General features: G+C 36.9%; 1 long non-coding RNA gene across 3 annotated transcripts in view; it reads left to right on the forward strand.

The window, feature by feature from the left end:
* LOC111091912 overlaps positions 1 to 23,085 on the forward strand; it is a 34,723-nt gene that overhangs the window by 6,028 nt on the left and 5,610 nt on the right. The window contains exon 3 of one of the 3 annotated variants that reach the window (XR_005376965.1): positions 15,077 to 15,317. The exons of the other annotated variants lie outside the window; for them this stretch is intronic. This is a non-coding gene — a long non-coding RNA (uncharacterized LOC111091912). Of the gene's footprint in view, positions 1 to 15,076; positions 15,318 to 23,085 lie in introns of those variants that run through there. 3 annotated transcript variants of the gene reach the window in all.

The raw sequence follows: 23,085 nt of genomic DNA on the forward strand, positions 1-23,085 counted from the left end.
TTTTAGCTTCAATAAAAGAATCCATATCCTTTTGGTTCTTTTTAAACTGGTTTCCATGTTTACAGAAATAGGCTGCTTAGTTCTGCACATCCCACGAGGGTTAGCTAATCCTGTACCTGCTATTTACACAGTCACATTCCCATCACTGTGCCAGAGTCCTGAGCTGCCCAAGAGAATTTTCCTACAGGCCCTTCAAAAATTGCAGCTGGCACAGCAAATCTTAGAAACTTGCTCACAGAAAAGGTATTCTGAAGTTGCTACAAAGTACTTATTTCAATAAAAATTACAGCCCAAAATTTAGTTTGGAAAACTTCCTTTCAATATAAGAAATATAGAATAAAAACTTTCACCACCAAAGATTTTCATTCTGATTCATAGACACCATCCCTAAATTCCATTCCACTAATCAAAGATTTTTTTTAATTGAATTTCATCTAAACAATAGATGATGATGTTTTTATCTTTATTTTTTTTAATTTATTTTTTATTGGTGTTCAATTTACTAACATACAGAATAACCCCCAGTGCCCGTCACCCATTCACTCCCACACCCCGCCCTCCTCCCCTTCTACCACCCCTAGTTCGTTTCCCAGAGTTAGCAGTCTTTACGTTCTGTCTCCCTTTCTGATATTTCCCACACATTTCTTCTCTCTTCCCTTATATTCCCTTTCACTATTATTTATATTCCCCAAATGAATGAGAACATATAATGTTTGTCCTTCTCCGACTGACTTACTTCACTCAGCATAATACCCTCCAGTTCCATCCACGTTGAAGCAAATGGTGGGTATTTGTCATTTCTAATAGCTGAGTAATATTCCATTGTATACATAAACCACATCTTCTTTATCCATTCATCTTTCGTTGGACACCGAGGCTCCTTCCACAGTTTGGCTATTCGTGGCCATTGCTGCTATAAACATCGGGGTGCAGGTGTCCCGGCGTTTCATTGCATTTGTATCTTTGGGGTAAATCCCCAACAGTGCAATTGCTGGGTCATAGGGCAGGTCTATTTTTAACTCTTTGAGGAACCTCCACACAGTTTTCCAGAGTGGCTGCACCAGTTCACATTCCCACCAACAGTGTATGAGGGTTCCCTTTTCTCCGCATCCTCTCCAACATTTATGGTTTCCTGCCTTGTTAATTTTCCCCATTCTCACTGGTGTGAGGTGGTATCTCATTGTGGTTTTGATTTGTATTTCCCTGATGGCAAGTGATGCAGAGCATTTTCTCATATGCATGTTGGCCATGTCTATGTCTTCCTCTGTGAGATTTCTGTTCATGTCTTTTGCCCATTTCATGATTGGATTGTTTGTTTCTTTGGTGTTGAGTTTAATAAGTTCTTTATAGATCTTGGAAACTAGCCCTTTATCTGATATGTCATTTGCAAATATCTTCTCCCATTCTGTAGGTTGTCTTTGAGTTTTGTTGACTGTATCCTTTGCTGTGCAAAAGCTTCTTATCTTGATGAAGTCCCAATAGTTCATTTTTGCTTTTCTTTCTTTTGCCTTCGTGGATGTATCTTGCAAGAAGTTACTATGGCCGAGTTCAAAAAGGGTGTTGCCTGTGTTCTTCTCTAGGATTTTGATGGAATGTTGTCTCACATTTAGATCTTTCATCCATTTTGAGTTTATCTTTGTGTATGGTGAAAGAGAGTGGTCTAGTTTCATTCTTCTGCATGTGGATGTCCAATTTTCCCAGCACCATTTATTGAAGAGACTATCTTTCTTCCAATGGATAGTCTTCCTCCTTTATCGAATATTAGTTGCCCATAAAGTTCAGGGTTCACTTCTGGATTCTCTATTCTGTTCCACTGATCTATGTGTCTGTTTTTGTGCCAGTACCACACTGTCTTGATGACCACAGCTTTGTAGTACAACCTGAAATCTGGCATTGTGATGCCCCCAGATATTAAGAAAATTATTCACCATGACCAAGTAGGATTTATCCCTGGGACACAAGGCTGGTTCAACACCCGTAAAACAATCAATGTGATTCATCATATCAGCAAGAGAAAAACCAAGAACCATATGATCCTCTCATTGGATGCAGAGAAAGCATTTGACAAAATACAGCATCCATTCCTGATCAAAACTCTTCAGAGTGTAGGGATAGAGGGAACATTCCTCGACATATTAAAAGCCATCTGTGAAAAGCCCACAGCAAATATCATTCTCAATGGGGAAGCACTGGGAGCCTTTCCCCTAAGATCAGGAACAAGACAGGGATGTCCACTCTCACCACTGCTGTTCAACATAGTACTGGAAGTCCTAGCCTCAGCAATCAGACAACAAAAAGACATTAAAGGCATTCAAATTGGCAAAGAAGAAGTCAAACTCTCCCTCTTCGCCAATGACATGATACTCTACATAGAAAACCCAAAAGTCTCCACCCCAAGATTGCTAGAACTCATACAGCAATTCGGTAGCGTGGCAGGATACAAAATCAATGCCCAGAAGTCAGTGGCATTTCTATACACTAACAATGAGACTGAAGAAAGAGAAATTAAGGAGTCAATCCCATTTACAATTGCACCCAAAAGCATAAGATACCTAGGAATAAACCTAACCAAAGATGTAAAGGATCTATACCCTCAAAACTATAGAACACTTCTGAAAGAAATTGAGGAAGACACAAAGAGAAAGATTTTTTTTAATATTCAATTCCATTTCTTAATCTCAGCTGCCATCCAAACCAAGAATTATTTTAACAAAGTACTCTAATTGCCACTTAGTTTTTCTCATTTACCTTAAAGTAAAATTTAGATTAAACTATTTGGCACATGAGGATTTAAATGTCATTCTCTAACATTTTAGAATATTTTTTTAATTTTTCATTGTAATAATTCAAAATCTTAATCTCCTTTTAATCAACTCATTCACTTAAGTCTCTTATTCAAAGTCTTTATTCCCAAATTATTGTTACTAATGTACAAACAAGTGGATAAGATTGCAATGAAAGGCAAAAAAATCGAGACAAGGCCATCACTTAGTAAACGGTAGAGTAGGAAGATCCTGAGTTTACCACCTCCCATGGACACACCAAGGTAACAACTACATGTATTGCAACTCACCCTGAAAACAACCTAAAGACTAGAAGAACAGACTGCCCATAGCTGAAATCATTAAGAGTAGGCCATAACAAAAGAGTAGAAGGGCTAGAGACATAGTTGGGAACCAAACCCCGAGTAGGGCTACCCACAAGCAGGAAGGATATCATAAACATGAATCGGTGAAGGGATCAAGCCCACACCAAGCATCCCTGGTTCTGGAAATCCCATAATCGCTGGCTTTGAAAATCAGTGGAGCTAAACTTCCGGAGGTTTAAAAATCAGCACAGTTTAACTCAAGGAGAGCCAAAGATCTATAGGAAATTGAACCTGTGCTCTGAAAGAGCCAGCACACTATATCACTCAGTCTGAGACCCAGCCTAAGAAGGAGCAGTTTGAGAAGTACCTAAGTAATATTTAAAAGGTTTATTAACTAATTTTAGGGCATATGTCAGGGGGTCAGATATCTGCAGGAACTTTCTCTGGGAACAGAAGTGCTGGTGGATATCACTTTTCTTGCCCTCCTTCAGCCTAGCTAGCCAGATAGATGCTTGTGGGACCCAGTTCTGAAACTGTCCATCAACCTTGGAGTGGCTAGCACCACTCGCCCCCAAGCATTCTCCTGTGAATCCACCTGCCTGGCAGGCACCCCTTCCAAGTGGCTCCCACCCCACCAAATTTAGTGGGCAGACCCTGCCAGGACCAATGCCCCTGAAGAGCAACTCCTGCCTTGGGGAAGGAGGGATCTAGCCCCATGTATCAATACAGCCTCAATAGTTATAGTCCAGCCTCTCAGTCAGCCACAGTGGAGAAACTGCTCTAGGTACACTGTCTATCACTGCACCCCCAGCAGTCATGGCAATTCATTGCAGCCAGCTGGACTACGAAGCAGCCCTGCTCACCAGCATGCCTGGTAAATCTGGACCTCTCAAGTAACCACTGGTGGGCAACCCCTGCCCACCATTGCACTCACAGCAGTTGTGGCCAGTGATTGCTGAGAACCAGGCTGAGGGGCAGACCCAACAACCAAAGTACCAGTAGCAGTTGCAGCCCAGTCAGGACAGAAGGGCACATACAGTCCACACAGGGGCACACCTGGCGTGCCTGGTTCTGGTGACTAGGGGGGATAGTGCCACAGGGCACCCCAAGACATTCTACATAAGGTCACTACTTTAAAGAGTAGGAGATGTAGCTGACCCACTGAATACATAGAAACAAACACAGAGAGGAGACAAAATGTAAAGACAGAGGAATGTGTTTCAAATGAAAGAATAAGACAACCCCCAGAAAAAGAGCTAAACAAAACAGAGATAAAAATATACCTAATAAAAGAGTTCAAGACTAATGTTCATAAAGATACAAATCAAGCTTGAGAGAAGAGTGGATGATCTCAGTGAGAAATTCCACAAAGAGATAGAAAATATAAAAAAGAACCAGTCAGAGCTGAAGAACATACCAACTGAAATGAAAAATTCACTAAAGGGAATCAACAGCAATTAAAGGATAAAGAACAACAGATCAGTGATCTGGAAGACAGGACAGCAGACAGAACAGTGGAAGACCAAACTGAACAACAAAGAAAAAACAATTCCAAAAAATGAGGATAAGTTAATGAATTTCTAGAGCAACATCAAGCATACTAACAGTCCCATGACAGAAGTTCCAGAAACAGAGGAGAGAGAAAAAGCAGAAAACTTATTTGAAAAAATAATAGCCAAAACCTCCCTAACTTGGAGAAGGAAACAGATATCCAGATCCAGGAAGCATAGTAGCTCAACCCAAGTTGAACCCAGAGACGTCCACACCAAGACATATGACAACTAAATTGGCAAAGTTTAAAGATAAAGAGAGAATCTCAAAGCAAACAGGGAAAATCCATAAAGCTATTAGCTGATTTTTCAACAGAAACTTTGCAGGCCAGAAAGCAGTGCTATGATACATTAAAAATTATGAAAGAAAGAAGCCTATAACCAAGAATACTCTATTTGGCAAGATTATCATCCAGAATTGAAAGTGAGATAAAGAGTTTCCCCAATATATGAAAGTTAAAGGAGTTAAATGCCATTAAAGTAGCCTTACAAGAAATATTAAAAACGACATCTTCAAGTGGAAAGAGAAGACCATAACTAGAAGTAAAAAAATTATGAAAGGAAAAAATTTCATGACTAAAAGCAAACATACAGTAAAAGTAGAAGATCAATCACTTACTAGTTCAAAGGTTAAGAGATAAAAGTGAAAAAATAAAGTGTATCTTCAAAAGTTAGTTAAGGGATACACAAAATAAAAATATGTAAAATATTACACCATATATGTAAAACATGGAGAGAGGAGTATGATGTCAAATTTCAAGTACTAGAGAAATGTTCAAATTTAAGTGACTATAAACTTAATATAAACTACTGTATACTTAGGTAGAAACACAACAATTCAAAATCTTTAGGAAGAAAAGAAAATCTTTAGGAGGCAGCAAAAGTAGCTCTAACAGGGAAGTTATTAGCAATTCAGGCCTACTTCAAGAAACAAGAAAAATCTATAAACAGCTAACCGTACACCTAAAGGAAAGAGAACAACAACAACAAAAAAATAAAGTTGAAAGTTAATAGAAGGAAGGAAAAAATAAGGATCAGAGTGGAAATAAATGGAAGAGAAACTTAAAAAGACAAAAAAAAGGAAAAAAAGATTAATGAAAAATCAGTTCTTTGAAAAACTAAACAAAATTGATAAACCTTTAGCCAGACTAAATGAGAGCAAGAGTGAGAGCGAGAGAGAGAGAGAGAGAGAAAGAGAGAAGTGAAATAAATAAAATCAGAAATGAAAGAGAAGTTACAACTTACATCACAGAAATACAAAGAATTATAAGTGACTACTACAAAAAAATTATGTGCCAACAAATTGGAACTACCTAGAAGAAATGGATAAATCCCTAAAAACATACAATCTTCCAAGAAATAAAAGACATCCAAATTGGTAGGAAAGAAGTAGAACGATCACTATTTGCAAATGAAATGATACAACATATAGAAAATCCTAAAGGGTCCAGCAAAAAAGAAAAACTATTATAATAAGTTGCAGGATACAAAATTAATATACAAGAATTTGTTGCTTTCTAAATACTAATAACAAAGTAGTGGATAGAGAAATTAAAAATCCCATTTACAATTGCATCAAAAGACTAAAATAGCTAAGAATCCATTTAACCAAGAAGGTGAAACAGCTGTGCTCAGAAAAATTATAAAAAGTGATGAAAGAAATTGAAGACACACAAAAAAATGGAAAGATATACCATGCTTATAGATTGGAAGAATTAATACTATTAAAATGTCCATGCTACCCAAAGCAATCTACATTATCAACGCAATCCCTATGAAAATACCAATAGTATTTTTCACAGAACTAAAACAAATAATCCTAAAATTTATGAGAACCACAAAAGACCCCAAATAGGCAAAGCAATTTTGAGAAAGAAAGGGCAGCCCTGGTGGGTCAGTGGGTTAGCGCCGCCTTCAGCCCAGGATGTGATCCTGGAGACCCGGGATCAAGGCCCACGTCAGGTTCCCTGCATGGAGCCTGCTTCTCTCTCTGCCTTTGTCTCTGCCTCTCTCTCTCTCTCTCTCTCTCTCTCTCTCTGTCTTCCATGAATAAATAAATAAAATATTTTTTAAAAATAAAAAAAAATTTTGAGAAAGAAAAATAAAATTAGAGCAACACAATCCCAGGTTGCTGCAAAGCTACAGAAAACAAACAGTATGGTACTGGCACTAAAACAAACACACATCAATAGAACGAGATAGGAAGCCCAGAAATAAATCCACCTTTATAAGGTCAATTCATCTATGACAGAGGAAGCAAGAATATACAATGGGAGGAAAAATCTCTTCAATAAATGGTGTTGGAAAAGCTGAACAGCTACATGCCAAAGAATGAAATACCACATTCTTGCATCACACACAAAAATAAACTTGAGATGGATCATAGTCCTAAATATGAGGCCTGAAACAGTAAAATTCCTAAAAGAAAACATAGGCAGTAACCTCATGGACATCAGCCTTACCAACATTTTTCTCAATATGTCTCCTCAGGCAAGGGAAACAAAAGAAAAAATAAACTATTGAGATCCTAACAAAACAAAAAGCTTTTGCACAATGAAGGAAACCATCAACAAAATGAAAAGGCAATCTACTGCATGCTAATTATATGTGATAAGGAATTAATGTTCAAAGTACATAAAGAACTTATACCACTCAACACCAAAAAAAGAATAATCTGATTAAAAATGGGCAGATAACTTGAATAGACATTTTTCCGAAGAAGACATACAGATAGCCACATCTAAAGATTCTCAGTATCATTAGTCATCAGGAAAATGCAGATCAAAACCACAATGAGATATCACCTCATACCAGTCAGAATGGCTAGTATCAAAAAACAAGAAATAACAAGTCTTGGTGAGGATGTGGAGAATAAGGCACCCTTATGCACTCTTGGTGGGAATGTAAATTGGTGCAGCCGCTGTGGAAAACAGCATGGAGGTTCCTCAAAAATTTTAGAAATCTCCATATAGAATAGAAATAGAAACCTATATCATCCAGTAATTCCACTTCTGAGTATACCTGAAAAAAATAAAAACACCAATTCAAAAAGACATATGCACCCCTATGTTTATTGCAGTATTATTTACAATAGCCAAACCATGAAAACAACATAAGTGCCCATCAATAGATAAACTGATAAAGATGTGGTATACATTTGCAATTGAATATTATTCAGCCATAAAAAAGGATGAGATCTTGCCATTTCCAGCAGCATGGATGGACATAGAGGGTATTATGCTAAGTGAAATAAGTCAGACAGAGAAAGACAAATACCATATGATTTCACTTACATGTGTAATTTAAAACACAAAACAAATGAACAAACAAAATTAAAAATATAAAGCAACAATGGGATACCACTCCAAACCTATTACAATGCCGAAAATGTGGAGCACTAACAACATCTAATGTTTGTGAAAACATAGAGCAGCAATAATTCATTTATTGAATTTATTCATTACTGGTAGGAATGCAAAACAATACCACTATTTTGGAAGATAGGTTGACAATTTCTTTTTTTTTTAATTTTTATTGATTTATGATAGTCATACAGAGAGAGAGAGAGAGGCAGAGACACAGGCGGAGGGAGAAGCAGGCTCCATGCACCGGGAGCCCAACGTGGGATTTGATCCCGGGTCTCCAGGATCGCGCCCTGGGCCAAAGGCATGCGCCAAACCGCTGTGCCACCCAGGGATCCCAGGTTGACAATTTCTTACAAAACTAAACATGTGATTCACCAATCTCACTCCTTGGTATTAGGAACTAAAAACTTATGTCTCTAGTAAAACCTGTACACAGATGTTTATAGAATCTTATTCATAATGCTGAAATGTAAAAGCAATGGGGAGGGATGAATAGGCAAAGTACAAAGGATTTTTACCAATGAAAGTACTGGGTATGATATCATAATGATGTGTACATGCCATTATACATTTGTCTAAACCCGTAAAATGTACACCATCAAGAGTTAACCATAATGTAAAATATGGACTTTGAGTGATCATAATGTATCAATATAGACTCATTAATTGTAACAAATGTACCACTACATGAAGAATATTGATAATGAAGGAGACCTGTGCATGTATGGGGGCAAGAAGGTACATGAGTAATCTCCGTACCTTCTTAATTTTGCTATGAATCCAAACCACTCTAAAAAATATAAGGTCTTACAAAATTAAAAAAAGAAAAAGAAATGAAATTGTGTTAGGGCAATTCAAACATCAATCTCAAACATATAGGTGGCATACATATTTAGCAAAGTGGCTGGGACTACATTTAAGAAATGTTTTACTGTTCCATCCTGTTATTAAATATTAAAATATTTGGGTAGGGAGAAAGAGGTAAAGTATGAGTCTGTTTTAGAATTTGCAAATATTCCTTTGTTGGAGGAAGAGATAAAGTATCATGTAACATTGTAGATAGTGAAATTTTTTATCTTCAATTAGAGTTTCATTTATGAAGAATATTGTCAGCTTTACTTTATGCCTATTTTTGACAAACCATAAGATAGTTTCACTTCAAGGTTACTGGTTTCAACCACCATTCCAAATCATAGATTTAAAATGATTGGATCTGTGTCCCATCCTGCCCACACATAGAATAAAACTCTTCCATATACTACTGTTTTTTAAGGTATACATGTTCAGATCTTTCTAAGTCAGGATAAAATGGAGTTGGGGCAAATTGTCTTTTTAAACTTTCTATGAAGTCTTGTTACAATAAAATAAAAAATTGGAGTTATATTAAAATAGAAGACATTGTTATGAGGAATCACTGAAGTCCCTGGACTTTCTGTTATAAATGTGGCTCTCTTTCAGGATGAGCTTTGCCTCTTTTTTTTTTTTTTTAAATCAAAGCAGGACCAACAAAGGAAGACCTCAAATTCTAAAACAGAATCACAGAAAACTAGGGCATGTTAATAGCAATGCAGTGTAATTGGATAAATCTAAAAGATGCTATTGTTCATATTTTCCATAGTTTGCTAAAATAACTCTGTGTGAATAGAGTGGCCATTCTTAGAGCCCCACGCCATTCATAATGTCACTTGGGCATAAGAGCAATCAAATTTATCAAAATAATGTCTCTTTGACTTGGGGTTCAGATGCTAGAATAGCCAAATCCACAAGGAGCTTCCTGCAGGTTTTAGCAGTGAGAGAGTCCATCTCCACAGCAAATAACTAAGGAATGGCCACCAAAATTCCCTAAGCAATGCTTCACATACTATACTGTACACAATCATTTGGAGGCCTTGAAACATAAAGATTTCTGGGTCACATCCTCTGAGTTTCATATTCAGTAAATCTGGGATGGATTTTGAGAACACTTTTCCAGGTAATACTGATGCTAGTGGTCTGAGGACCACACTTTGAGAACAACAGTCAGTGGCAGGAAAACATCAAGCCCTACACAGCTTTTGAGGTCACATTATATAAAATAGAGGTTTTCAACTTTGAATGCATCATAGAATCACCTGGGGAACTTTCAGAAACCCTAATGCTCAAGCCACAACCCAGACCACTTAAAACTAGGGGAGAGGCAGCTCAGCAATCTCTTTTAAAGGCCCTCAAGCGATTCCATACACAGCCACAGTTAAAAACCAATGAAGACTCTACCCACATCGTTGGTTCTCAAAATTGGCTGCCCACTGGAATCACCAGGGAGAAAATTTTAAATACTGATGCCTCTTTCCCACTCTTAGACATTTCAGATATCAGGATTTTAAAAAGTTCCCAGGTGATTCTAATGTGCAACAAAGTTTGAACTACTAACCTTACCTAACTCAAATTTTCACATAATGAAAAAAAAATTTTGAATGTAAATCATGAAGTCAGCATAATGAAGTTAGAGTTATGGATATATTTTTCCCAAATTCAAGCATTTTTTAAAAGATCTATTTATTTATTTGAGAGAGAGTACATGAGAGCGAGAGAGCATGAGTGGGAGGGAAGGAGAAGCAGAGGAAGAAGGAAAAGCAGAGTCCCCAGTGAGCAGAGAGCCCAAGTAGCTTGATCCCAGGACCCCAGGATTATGACCTGAATCACAGGCAGACGCTTAACCTACTGAGCCACCCAGGCGCTCTCCAAATTCAAGCATTTTAATGACAATTTTTTATTAAGCCACTACAAATAAGTTTAAAATACAGAAGAAAAATATACATTAGTATGAATATATTTATAAAAGCAAGTTAGAATTATGATTTTCTTTTAGATATAATTCATATATAGAGAATTCACCTTTTTTAAATGTAGAGTTCTATCACTTTTATAAATGTAGCCAATCAAGGTATAAAACAGTTCCATCCCACTGAAATGTTCTCTTGTGCTCCAAAGGCAGGTTTGATTTGCCAATAGATCAGAATATTTTGCCTTCCTGCCTCCTCTACCTCACCTCCAATTTGTTGCATGATTCTTTCTCTGACTTAGCAAAGAAAGGAAGCTCAACTACTCTGAGAACACAGAAGTAGATTTGGAATGATTATGTAAAGTAGTATACACATGGCTGATATTAAAATGGAATTATATCCAATGTAACTAAATTTCAATCCATAATGCTATCTTTAAAAAGATGCAAATAAAAAACATGGTCACCATTGGAGAATGCTAGAGAATCAGCTCACTATTTGAAAACTGGTAAGTAAAGGGAAAAAAAGGAAGTATTCATTCTTGCTCCCTTTTATCAACTATAGATATAGTAGATGTGGAGAGTTTTCCCTAGTTGAAGTAAAAGCAACTATGAAGCACTGGAATAGCATCATACTACAACTCCTAATTAATTGAGGAGAAATGAATGAGGGTCAAAAATAGCTGATATCCCAAAAGAGAGAAAGCCATGAATAATATATCTCCAGAAGGAAGAACAACCCCCCCCCCCCAAGGTGTTTTTGCAAAAAGAAAAAAAAAAGATGAAGAAATGAAACTTGATTCTGATCAAGCCTCTGGATCCAACTACCAACAGACAAGAAATACATGGGCAATAAAAACATGTTAAGCTGCACCATGAGAATGCAGTCAGCAAAAGCTAGACTATAGGAAACCATAGGAGTAACAACCTAGTTTCTTCAACAAATGAATTCTAAAAAGCAGAGATAGAGATGAAGAGGGAAACTACAGTTCAGAAGAGACAGAATATTATACTAATCAAGTAGGTGTGTGGACCATATTTGCTAACTCAAACTTTAAAATTGATGATACACAAAAATCATCAATGTGAACACTGAAGCTATCCAATTTAGATTTAGATATAGGAACTGAAGGAGTCAATGTTATTTTCCCGTGTGCTAATAGTATTTATCTTTTAGAGATATTTACTGAAATATTTACAGACAGAGTGATATTATGAAATCAAATATTCGCTTTAAAATAATGCAATTATGGGAAAAGTGAATAGTGTAGAGGAGAACCAAGATTGGCCATAAGTTAACAATTCTTAAACTTGCCCAATGTGCACATAAGGATTCATTATACTGTTTTGTCTACTATTGTATCTGGCTGAAATTTGCCACAATGAAAATAAAAAGCAAGAAAGATTTGATTTAAAATATTCCTAATAGTTTTATTGATAAGAGACTGAAACTGGAAAAAATGCATCAATTGGTAAATGGATAAACAAAATGTGATATAGCCTTTCTCTATGCCTACAATGGCTGATCTATATGGTTTGACAACCTAGAATAGCACCATGCATATCCTTCCATGCAAATTGAAATGGGAGGGTTCTGGGCAGATCGGCCTGCTCAAAAAACAATCTCCAATCTATTCAACATAATATCCACCAACGCTTCACTCCCCAAATGGTGGAAAGAGCAAGTACTAGAACTCTGAAATATGGGAGGTCCTAAGTTCTCCAAAATCCTACATTTAAAAGTAAATCATATGATATTAATTTATAACCCCTTCTTTTACACTGAAAGTCGATGTTTCAAATCCTGTTTCCTTAAATATTTGGTTAATCCTGAATTAATCAGATAAACTGAAAAACTCTTGTACATTATCTGGATATCTAAATGCCTCAATCGGTGATAAAATAAAAGACATTTAGAGAATAAATAATATAGGGGATTTCAGATAGCATTAAGTGAGACATGTTTTATTAATTTCTCAGGACCTCTCAAGAAACAGAAGGTGGGGGATCCCTGGGTGGCGCAGCGGTTTGGCGCCTGCCTTTGGCCCAGGGCGCGATCCTGGAGACCCCGGATCGAATCCCACGTCGGGCTCCCGGTGCATGGAGCCTGCTTCTCCCTCTGCCTGTGTCTCTGCCTCTCTCTCTCTCTCTCTCTCTCTCCGTGTGACTATCATAAATAATAGATAAAATTAAAAAAAAAAAAAAGAAACAGAAGGTGGCATCAGACATAATGCACAAGGCTCACAAAAAATAATATAGTTAATAAACACATGCTTCCATTCAGCATATTCTTAGGAATTATCTTCTCTCTAAATACCATCAACAATGACAACAGGAGGATACAAAATCATTGGCAGGGCCATATCTGCTTGGACTCGTGTCTAAATGAGGTCATAAGTAAAGATGGAGGGTAAGCTTTAAGTTTTCTATATATACAGTAATAAATAAATTTTCAAAAATCAAATATCTACATCAGAACTTATTTAGAAAACTGTAAGGTATATTTTTTAAGATTTTATTTGTTTATTCATGAGAGACACAGAGAAGCAGAGACATAGGCAGAGGGAGAAGCAGGCTCCTCACGGGGAGCCTGATGCGGAACTCAATCCCAGGACCTGAGCCAAAGGCAGATGCTCAACCACTGAGCCACCCAGGTGTCCCTGTAAGGTTCATTTAATAATATATCTCAATGAGCATGCTTTCTTGTGAATACAAAGGCAAGGAGTACAACCTGATTACCATAATGCCTTTGAGTATTCTCCAGATAGGGAAACTCAAGGACATTTCAGTGTCATTTCCATTGTTTTGTACAATGTAATTAATCATCATTATACCAATCAATATACCACGCATTAAACAAAATTATTAAACACTGTTTCTTACTAAAATTTTAACAGTGGACGTACAGAACCTCTCTTGGTTCCCTGATCAGTTCTGGTTAGGTTAGATTAGCACCATCTAGAAAATGCAAAGGCAGGTCAGGGACCAAGTCAACCAACACCTAGGATTCAAATATGTCCCTCTCCCTCTCAGGCCATAATTTCCAAGTTTAGAAGTTGGCCAGCTATGCTTTCTTAAATTTCTAAACAACCACTCCCTCTACATCTTCCTTCTCTGAAAGTAATTATTGTTTCTGTATGTATTAGTAAGATGAATTAAGATAGACTTTTGTTTTACAAACTAGATTGAAAATTTTGCCATCTACCTTCAGATAATTAGAGGCACCCTGGAGTGTTAAAACTTATTGCTTGTGAAATGTTCTTGAACAACAATAAACATATGGTATAAGGGGGCTGTTTCTTAGCAGGAAACTGCTGTCAACAAGCTCATAGGGACCTGTCATCAGGGCCCCCACACAGGAGGTGAAACAATGGATAATACTGGCTGCCTACATTCTCCCAAGAACAAGTACAGGGTAACTTTTCAGCCCCCTTCTTGCAACATCCCTCAATATTAAATAAATTTAACTTCTCTCCGAAAGAGTAGTTTGCCTGTGAAGTTCATGGGAAGACATCAAAAACAAAACTGCACCAATTCCATATAAAAGGTCAGTAGAGAGCTGGTTAAAATGCAAGATCAACAATTAACCAAAAGAGAAGCTGCATGGGCATCCAGAAATGAACATCGAAATCCAAGTGTGTTCATTTTACTAACTTACAAGGACATACACTACACATTATATGGCAGCAATCATTTTAATCTGAAATAAAAAAACAGACAAGTCTGTAGATTTGATAGATTTTCTGGGAGTTTAGTGTGCCAAGATGGGTGAGCGCAGCTGAAAACCTTCAATGCACTTTATACTTAAGCTTGATGTAAATAAAGCTGGCGTTTCCATAAAAAGGGTGGTCTGTTCCTGGGCTTGATATACACACACAATATAGATATTGAACACAAACTGAATCAGTATAATACACACATATGAGTACTATAACTTTGTCGACCTATAGTGGTAATGCAGTAGGGAGCTATTTAAAACAGCAACCTGTATCCTTGCTCAAATAGGGATTAATCAAAAGTGTGGATGAGTGCAGTTTTGATACAACTTTGTAATATAAATAACTGGTAATGGATGAGTTAAAGCCAATTATACATGTAGTGGGTTTAAAACATGTTTGTAATTTCATTGAAATTCCTTCCTTCAAAAATCAGAGCCTAATTCTCTACCACTTGCATGTGGGCTGAACTCAGTGATTTTCTTTTAATAAACAGAGTGTGCTAGAAGTTATGCCATGTTAATTCTAAGCCTAAATCATTACAAGGATGGCTTCTATCTCGCTCTTTTTCTATCTTGGATTGCTCTCTTGGGAAGGAGCCAGAGGTATGTAATGAGGACATCTAAGCAACTCGGTGGAAAAGCCCATGTGGAGAGAAACTGAGGCCCCACAGCAACAATCAAGTTGCCAGCCTTATGAAGAAGCTACTTTGGAAGTATATATGCCAGATCTAGTCAAGTTTCACATTTTGACAGAACCAGCAAACATCTTGACAATCTCATGAGAGACCCCAAGCCAGAACAGCCAAGCTAAATTACTCGTGAATTCCTGACCCCCAGAAAGACTAAGAAAATAAATATTTATTGATGTTTAAGCCACTACGTTTTGGGGTAATTTGTTACATGATAACAGATAACTCACACAAAGTATTTTGGGTTTTTAAGATCAAAGACTGGTTAAACACTGGGTGTGTTGATGTGCTTCCTACACTAAGATCAAAGATTGGTTAAAATTGGGTGTGCTGGTGTGCACTCTTGCAGATGGCCACTTGATCTCCATTTCACCCTGTGAAAATGCCCAATCCAAGAGAACTTCACAATTGACCTAAAATACTCTACTAGAACTATATCTTTCAAAGCAGAAATTGCTGTTTTAGTAATAAGAGGCAAGTACAGTTGGGGAAAGCCCTCTACATAACTTCAATAGTCCCTCCATCACCCTCAGGATGAAAATTAAGATTAAACATGACATAAAATGTCCCTCATTATCTAGCGCTACCAAAAATCTCAAGCTTTATTTTCTATCATTCTTCCCTTTATGTTATTTATGTTCACATAAATTATTCATACTTCTTGGCACATAATATTGGTCAGCAACAATTGTGAAAAACTTTACAATGGTTTAAAAAAATTATTAGATGACCTGACTAGTGTGATCTTATCTTTACCTTTCATTGTGTTTGAGTTATTTTTCAACTCTTTTTAAGTTATAGAAAACAGATTGTAATGCAAGTGTTTTTGTTTATACAAATGCAAATGAATTGTGTCCAGTGGAAATGTAGTTGATTATTGTCCTTTGGATACAGACCAATTTTGCATCTATCTGTAATTTTTTTTATCATCTGTAAATTTATCTCACTACTCCACAACATTTATATCTACATGTGTTTTTTTAATATTCTTTTGAAACAGTTGTATTTCACTGATTCCTTCATTAATCAGATAAATAAAATCTTTGATGTGTATTTATATTTGTATAAGACTCATGATTCAATTTTCTTTTATTAAGATATAATTGACATATAGCATTGCATAAATTTAAGGTATATAATATAATGATTTGATATATGTATGTATTGTGAAATAATGGCCACAATAGTTCAGCTAACATCCATCACCTCACAGCTATAATTTTTTTCTTATGATGTGAACTTTTAAGATCTACTCTCTGGGCAACTTTCAAGTACACAATATAATATTAACTATAATAACCATGTTGTATATTAGATCCCAGAGCTTATTTATCTTCTAACTGGAGATTTGTAACTTTTGACTACCTCACCTACCCTCCATCCCTACCTCTAGCAACCACCAATCTGTTCTCTGTATCTATGAGTTTGTTTGGAGGTGGGTTTTTTTTTATTCTACATATAAGTGAGATCATACAGTATTTGCCTTACTCTGTCTGCTTTATTTCACGTAGCATAATGCCCTCAAGGTCCATCCATGTTGTTGTCAATGTTGCAGGATTTCCTTATTTTTTATGACTTAATAATATTCTATTGTCTATATATACCACATTTAAAAAAAAAAGATTTTATTTATTTATTCATGAGAGACACAGAGAGAGAGGGAGAGACATAGACAGAGGGAGAAGCAGGCTCCCTACAGGGAGCCCGATGCAGGACTCGATCACCATACCCGGGTCATGCCCTGAGCCGAAGGCAGACACTCAACCACTGAACCGTCCAGGTGTCCTTATACCACATTTTATTGATCCATTCATCTGTTGATGGACACACTTAGGTTGTTTCCATGTCTTGGCTATTGTAAATAATGCTGCACTAAACAAGAGGTTGCAGACATCTTTTCAAGATAGTGATTTTATTTTCTTCAGATAAATACCCAGAGGTAAAATTGCTGGATCATATGGTAGCTCTGTTTTTAATTTTTTGGAAAACCTCCACACTGTTTTCCACAGTGGCTGCACCAATTTACATTCCCATCAATAGTGCATGTGGGTTCCCTTTTCTCCACTTTCTCACCAATACTTATCTTTTTGATGATAACCATTTTAACAGGTGTGAGATAATATGTGGCTTTGATTTGCATTTCCCTGATAATTAGTGATGTTGAGCATCTTTTTATGTACCTACTGGACATCTGTATATCTTCTTTGTAAAAATGTCTATTCGTGTTTCTGCCCACTTTTTCTTATAAAAAGGGATTTTGGAAATGTTAGAATCATGTAGTAATTGAACAGGACTGGACATTAAACAAGACAGGCTTCAGGTGTGAACTATAGCATGACCTACCAAAACGTTCCCTGTGGCATGATTTCTACCAGTCACTTTCTTCACTGGCCCTTATGCTTTGAAATATTTTTCCAAAGGTTGTGCCTACAGTGTTCAGAAACAGGCTCTGGCTGCTTGAGACGGAGCATCCTTTTCATAAGGAGTGCTGTCTTTCTCAACAGAGAACTTTGGGGGCATTTTAGTGATTCTCAGAGATGGCAACAATTGCTGCCTTCCTCAAGCTTGAACTTCACGCACAACTGGACATTTCCACCAGCAATCAGCCAAATTCTCAGTCTCTCTCTCTCTTTTTAATTCTAATTCCAGTGTATTTAATAATTCTCATTCTCTTTAAACCTGGCTATAATGTCAAGAACCCTGTGTTTGCCAATCAGAGACTTGTGCAGAGACCACAGAAAAATTCAGTGAGGAATGCCCTACAAAATCAAACAAGTATATTTTCCAAAAATATTTTTGTAGCGCTTTAAATAATTAAAAAAAAAAAAAAGCTACAAGAATCATACTTACCAGGACGTTTCTGTTCCATAAAAACATTGTTTCCTGTTAGCATACAGGGCTACGGGTAGTCTATTCCAGTTTTCTCTCCTTTCAGTCACAAGCATTATCTCTATGTGCACGCACACATATATATATAAATATGTGTGTGTGTGTGTGTGTGTGTGTGTACCGCTTTCCCCAAATATGATGAAAACCAGGAAGCATACTCACAATTGGAAGACTGCCCTTGACCGCTGGGCACACCCACACAGGTGTCAGCAAATTCACTGGAGCTGCTACCAGAGGTCTGCTTGTCTTCATGTCTCTGTTGATTATCCTCCATCTATTCCTCGGGTCTAAGACATTTTCTTCTGAGCCTGAATTCCTCATGTCATACAAACTGAGCACTGCCTATGGGGCCAGTGCCCACCTTCCTTCTTCATAAGTGTAAGATTCCTAAAGCAGAGGCCAGGCCTTGCAGAGGCCCACTTGGGGTGTGGCAGGGGCTAGGAAGGGGGGGGGGTGCAGCTTCTGAAGAGGCTGACTTACTTCACAACCTGCCCACTCCCACCAGGAAACACCAAAGTGAAATAACCACATGAAAAGCAGTGGTGAAAAGACTGCAAAGGGAAGGATTTTCTTGGGATCAATTGCCAGGCTGGGCAAGCACCTGACCTGGCCCTCTCTGCCCCTTCTCTCGCTCCAGAGGTCCCCTTACTATATCGCATCTCTATCCCATGAGTTGAGAACCTACATGCTCTACAGCTGATTCAGATAAGCCAAACCACTCCACAAGAAGGCAAGCCCAGCCTGGAGTCATTCTCCCTCTCTGCTTCTAGGTTCCAAGTCAGTAAGCTCTGGCTCTGGAGAGTTCTTTAAAAAGGTACTACCAGTACCTTCTTTGGCACCAGCTCCTGCACTATCCCCAGTGCTTATGCCCATTTTTAAATCGGATAGTTTTTCTATTGAATAGTATGAGTTTTATATATTTTGGATACTAACCTCTTGTCAGATACACGATTTGTAGATATTTTCTCTATTAAGTAGGTTGCCTTTTCACTTTGTTCATAGTTTCCTTTGCTGTGTAAAAGCTTTCTAGTTTGACGTAGTCCCACTTGTTTATTTTTGGCTTCATTGCTTTTAATTCTAGCATCAAATCCAAAAAAAATTATTGCCCAAACCTATGTCAAGGTGCTTACTACTTATACTTTCTTCTAAGAATTTTATGGTTTCAAGTCTTATGTTCAAGTCTTTAATCCATTTGAAGTTGATTTTTGTTTATGGTATAAGGGTCGAGTTTCATTCTTTTGTGTGTGGCTGTTCCTAACATCATAATAAATGATGTTATAATAACAATAAATGTATATAAATCATAATAAATGATTCTCTTCAATAAGAAGAGAATATCCTTTCTCCTTTGGCTTTCTTGTCATAACTTAATTGACCAAGTTTCTTTCTGGGTTTTCTGTTCTGTTTTATTGATCTGTTTTTATGCCAATACCTACTGTTTTGATTACTATAGCTTTGTACTTTAGTTTGAAATTGAGGAGCATGATACCTCCAGTTTTGCTCTTCTTTCTCCTGATTGCTTTGGCTACTCAGGGTCTTTTGTGTTTCCATAAAAATTTTAGGATAAAAAAAAAAAAAAAAAAAAAAATTTTAGGATAATTCTAGTTCTGTGAAAAATGCCATTGGAATTTTGATAGAAATTGCATTGAATCTGTAGATTGCTTTGGGTAGTATGGACATTTTAATAATATTAATTCTTCTAATCCATGAGCACAGAATACTTTTCCATTTATTTGGGTCTTTTTCAATTTCTTTCTTCAATGTCTTAAAGCTTTTGGTAAACTTAAAGTCTTTCATATATTTGGTTAAATTTATTCCTAGGTCTTTTATTCTTTTTGATGCAATTGTAAATGGGATTGTGTTCTTGATTTCTCTTTCTGCTACTTCATTATTAGTATATAGAAATGCAACTAATTTTTACCTATTGATTTTGTATCCTATACTTTATTAAATTTGTTGATTAGTTCTAGCAGTTTTCCTTGGTAGAGCCTTTAAGATTTTCTATATATAATATCATGTTATTTGCAAGTAGAGAGAGTTTTACGTCTTCATTTCTAATTGTTAATGCCTTGTGTTTCTTTTCTTGCCTAAATGCTCAGGCTACAACTTCTAGCACTATGTTGAATAAAAGTAGGGATAGTGAGCACCTTGTCTCCCTCCTTATCTAAAAGGAACAGCTTTCATCTTTTCACTGTTGAGTATGCTAGCTGTGGACTTGTCATATATGACCTTTATTATGTTGAGGTACATTCCCTCATCTCCAGTTTGTTGAGAGTTTTTAATATGAATGCATGCTGATTTTGTCAAATGATTTTTTTCTGTATCTATTAAGATGATCATAAAATTTTCATCCTTAATTTTGTTAATACAGTGTATCATGTTGATTAATCCTTGCATCCCTAGAATAAATTCCATTTGATCATGGTGTATGATTCTTTCATTATATGATATTGCCTTTTAAAAAGATATTTTTAATACATGCTTATTTAATCATCTAAACTTCTGCATATGCTGACTGGAATGGTTTCTTCATCACATTCAGGATAAAAATCCACAATATTCAGCATACCATATAAGGTTATTCATGACCAAGCCCTGCCTAGTTATGTGGTGCCTCCACTACTCCCACATTCTAGTGATCTTCTAAATTACACATCCCTAATATCTCTGCTCAGACATCAGCTCCTTTCAAGACCTATGTAATAATTTAGGTATTTATAAGCAAAAAGATGTGGCATTCCAGGTAAATGAAACAGCATTTGGAAAGCCCCCTATATCTGCAAAGAGTTGGGCATTTTGTAATACATAAGAAGTTTGGTGCAGCTGGAGGCACAGAGTAAGAGAATCATGAAAGATGATGATGCCAATCCATGCCTAGTTTAAAGCCAAGGGTTATCCATTGATGTGCTTTTGCTAAATGGAGATTGGAAAAGACAGACTGGACATAGACTATAACAGATATAGGGAGGCCACATGAGGAGGCTATTGCAATTGTTCAGCTGAAAGATGATGAAAACCTGGACCAGAGGGTTGGCAGTAAAGGTTTAAAAAATAATAAAGTAGATATAGTGAAGACATTTGGAAGGTAAAATAAACAGAATCTGATGATGGGCTAAACAGAGTGAAGAGGTAGGAGACATGTAGGTTGAACACCTGTGTTTGTCACCTAGATAACAGGACAGATTATGGTGCTACTCACTGAGAGAGAGCATAAGAAAAGTAGAACTTACAGATCTAAGCATCATACCTTCTGAAATATAATCCTTAAAATTCAAAAAATAAGGATAATTCATCTTCTAGAGCAGTGAAAGTTCTGGAATATATCTGATTACACATATAAAAGCTAAATCTTCTGGGTAGGATATTCTAGTCCACTGGTAGTGATCCACTATAATCAAACTACGTCTCATGGAATTTCCAGGTAATAAACTCTAGAGAAAGGAAAATAGCTAAGTAGGCTAAACAATACACAAGGATAAGGCTTAATCTGGCTCAGATGAGACCACCATGTGGAGTTTTCCAATTGATTTCATCCCTGTCTCTTCATTTGAAAAAAGCATCTGAAAAAGGAATCCATGAATAGCAGTCTTACTCCACGTGAAAGATATATATAGTCCTTCCAAACTGATATTTCATCCCAATATAGTATTTTTTTTACCTAATCTATCCAATTTGGCTATCTACCTTAATCAAATCACCCAAATAATTACAAAATGTTCTTATTAGCTTGTTGTGTCAATTTACTGACTGAAAGTTGATTTTCTATCAGACGTTCTAGTTTAAGTCTAATTCCTATAGATTCAAAATGCAGGCCTCCCCAGTTTTTCACAAGCAAGAACATCTTGTATAATTGCCTGAAAAAGGTCATGTTAAGTTGGTATTTATTATGAATATTATTTGAGTATTTTGCCTCACCACTAGACTGGTAGTGACTAAACCCAATTATAGGGCAGCCCGGGTGGCTCAGCGGTTTAGTGCCGCCTTCAGCCCAGGACGTGATCCTGGAGACCTAGGACCGAGTCCCAGGTCGGGCTCCCTGCATGGAGCCTGCTTCTCCCTCTGCCTGTGTCTCTGCCTCTCTCTCTCTATCTCTCTCTCTCGCTCTCTCTCAATCTCTGTGTGTCTCTCATGAATGAATAAATAAAATCTTTAAAATAAATAAATAAAAATAAACCTAATTATAAAAATAGTAGCTCAAAAAACTAGAACAGAATAAAAAGAGAAAAGTAATGAGCACAAAATAGTGGCAGAATTAAATCAATTAGGTATGGATTATTGTGACCTAAGTAATTCCCATAATGCATATCTAGATAAAAAATAGTAAGTTAGTTAAAAAAAAAAAGTAGTATCAGTTAAAGAGAAATAAGGAAAAATGAACTTATATTTGACCTATATAAGCAGAATAACTATAGTAATTCTTAAGAACTTGTGAAACTTTTGAGTGCAATAAGGACTACAAATTATATTTATAAGAATAACAAAAACTTGTTAGGAATGAGAATGCAAAATAGCAATGCTTTGGTTAATGAGGAAATTGTGGCATTGGCAAAGTATACTAAATAAGGTGATTTTTTTTCATCCTGCTAAATAAAGCATAATTTAACCTTTTTTAAAAAAAAATATTTTAAGGGATGCCTGGGTGGCTCAGTCAGCTGAGTGTTTGCCTTCAGCACAGGTCATGCATGATCCCAGGATCCTGGGATCAAGTTCCACATCAGGTTCCCTGCTCAGTCAGAAGCCTGCTTCTCCCTTTCTCACTGCCTGCTTGATCCCCCTGCTTGTGCGCTGTGCGTGTGTATGTCAAATAAATAAAAAATATTTTTAAAAAATATTTTAGCAACTCTTAATTTAAATCCTTTTAAATGGGGATCCCTGGGTGGCGCAGCGGTTTGGCGCCTGCCTTTGGCCCAGGGCGCGATCCTGGAGACCCGGGATCGAATCCCACATCGGGCTCCCGGTGCATGGAGCCTGCTTCTCCCTCTGCCTGCGTCTCTGCCTCTCTCTCTCTCTCTGTGACTGTCATGA

The sequence above is a fragment of the Canis lupus genome, chromosome 23 (genome assembly GCF_011100685.1).
Source record: "Canis lupus familiaris isolate Mischka breed German Shepherd chromosome 23, alternate assembly UU_Cfam_GSD_1.0, whole genome shotgun sequence".
In the NCBI taxonomy this organism is placed as follows: domain Eukaryota; kingdom Metazoa; phylum Chordata; class Mammalia; order Carnivora; family Canidae; genus Canis; species Canis lupus.